Genomic DNA, 1861 nt, shown 5'->3' on the forward strand with positions numbered 1-1861 from the left:
TCCCCCCTCCTGTCAGGGAGTTGCAGAGCCAGAAGGTCCCCCCTGAGCCTCCTTTTCTCCAGGCTGAGCCCCCCCAGCTCCCTCAGCTGCTCCTGAGGTGGATTCTGTCGTTGTTGGTCTCCTCTGCCAGTGTGCCAGCACGTTTCTCCGTGGACATGGTCCCTGTGTGTTGATCAGCTCTGTGGGCAGAGCTGTCTCTTGCTTTTCCAGGGACAGGGGTTCTCCCCCCACTGCTGGCACAGTGAGCTGCACAGTGTGCACAGGAGTTCAGGGCCTGGGGCCACCCTGCAGGAAGCATTTGCTGCCAGAATTGCCTGGCCATGCTGATCTCTTTCTCCATGAAGGGCCCCTCTTGTTTTCTTCTGTTCTGCAAGTAGCTCCTAAGAGAGAAAAACATTTCCAGCAGCTTTTCTGAGGAATGCTGGTGCTGGGTCTGGGGACAGTGAGATAGGGTGACAGTGCCCAGCAGGGAGGGTGTGTCTGTGCTCTGCCTTCTGCTCGGGCTGTCACTATCTAAGGGCATATCCCAACAAGGCACAGAGAGGCTGAGCTCTCCCAGGGCTGGGTCTAGATGTCCCAGCTTTTCCCATTTCATGAGCAGGCCATAAGACTCATGCCTTGTGGCTGAAGGCAAGTCCTTATTTGGGGAGGGTTGTGTAACCTAGATGTGAGCATCTCCTTTTGGACGCACAAATCCCTTTCTCAGTGCCTCATTAAGGCCTCAGGGGTCAGACATCCTGTGGTGCTCAGAAGAGAACTACACTCAGTGGAAGCTATTATAAGCATTAAATGGTGTGGAATAACAGTGACCCAGAAAAGTCAGATCACTAATATCTCAACTTATGCAAAATTACATCAACTTTTTGGAGGAGAAGTGGGGGGAGGTATGTGTGTATGTGTGTGTATGTGTGTGTCTCACCCTTAATTTTGCCTTAGTAAATTTTGCCCTCAGAGTGCCTTGTTTTCAGCTCTCAGTAAAATATAGACTGAATATTTTCCTTTCAGAAATGTGAAATGAGATGAAATGGATCCGCTCTGATTATTTAACCGGATTTGATTAACAACAAAACAAATTAACTGGAAAGCATTGCTGGGAGGACTGGCATAGCTCTGGGGAATGTTAATGTGTTACTGGGATTATGCACGGAATGAATAGACCGGAATCCTCAAATACTCACTTGAACATCCTTGTTATTCAGGGGCCTATTGGTACAGGAAAAGGTTTATTGTGATGTTACATGTATACTGTGTTAATGACAGTGATAATAAATTACAGAATATGTTACTATGTTCTTATGTTAATATATTGCTTATTATTAATGTCTGCCAGATGCAAGCCCTGCTCTACAAGCAAAAGGTTGGCCAAACCTGCTTCTATGGGCCCTTATCCTCCAGCTGAAGAGCATATAAGAGAATGATCAGATGGAGAAGACAAAGGTGCACAAACATTTTGAAGCAGGTGATGGGGTTTTCTGTGCCATGTTGGCACAAAATGCTGCTCCAATTGGCTCAGTGTGGAGTGAGGTGGGGTGTCCTACAAACAGGTACCTTGGCAGACATGTCTGTGGGTTCATGTGACACTATGGTGCCTGTGAGGTCACTGCCTGCTCTGGACCTCCTGATGTACCCAACCTGCCAGAGCTCAAGGAGCCCTGCTCCTGTGGGGTCCCCCATGGGCTCAGGGGCACAGCTGCCTCACCACGGGCTGCAGGAGAACCTCAGCTCCGGCTCCTGGAGCACCTCCCACCTCTCCTGCGCTGACCTTGGTGTCTGCAGAGCTGTTCACATGTTCTCACTCTGCTCTTCTCTGGCTGCAATTTTCATCTGGACAACAACTTTTTTTCCTTCTCAAATATGTTAT

Source organism: Manacus vitellinus, unplaced genomic scaffold (genome assembly GCF_001715985.3).
Source record: "Manacus vitellinus isolate BGI_N305 unplaced genomic scaffold, ASM171598v3 scaffold_75_pilon, whole genome shotgun sequence".
Classification (NCBI taxonomy): Eukaryota; Metazoa; Chordata; class Aves; order Passeriformes; family Pipridae; genus Manacus; species Manacus vitellinus.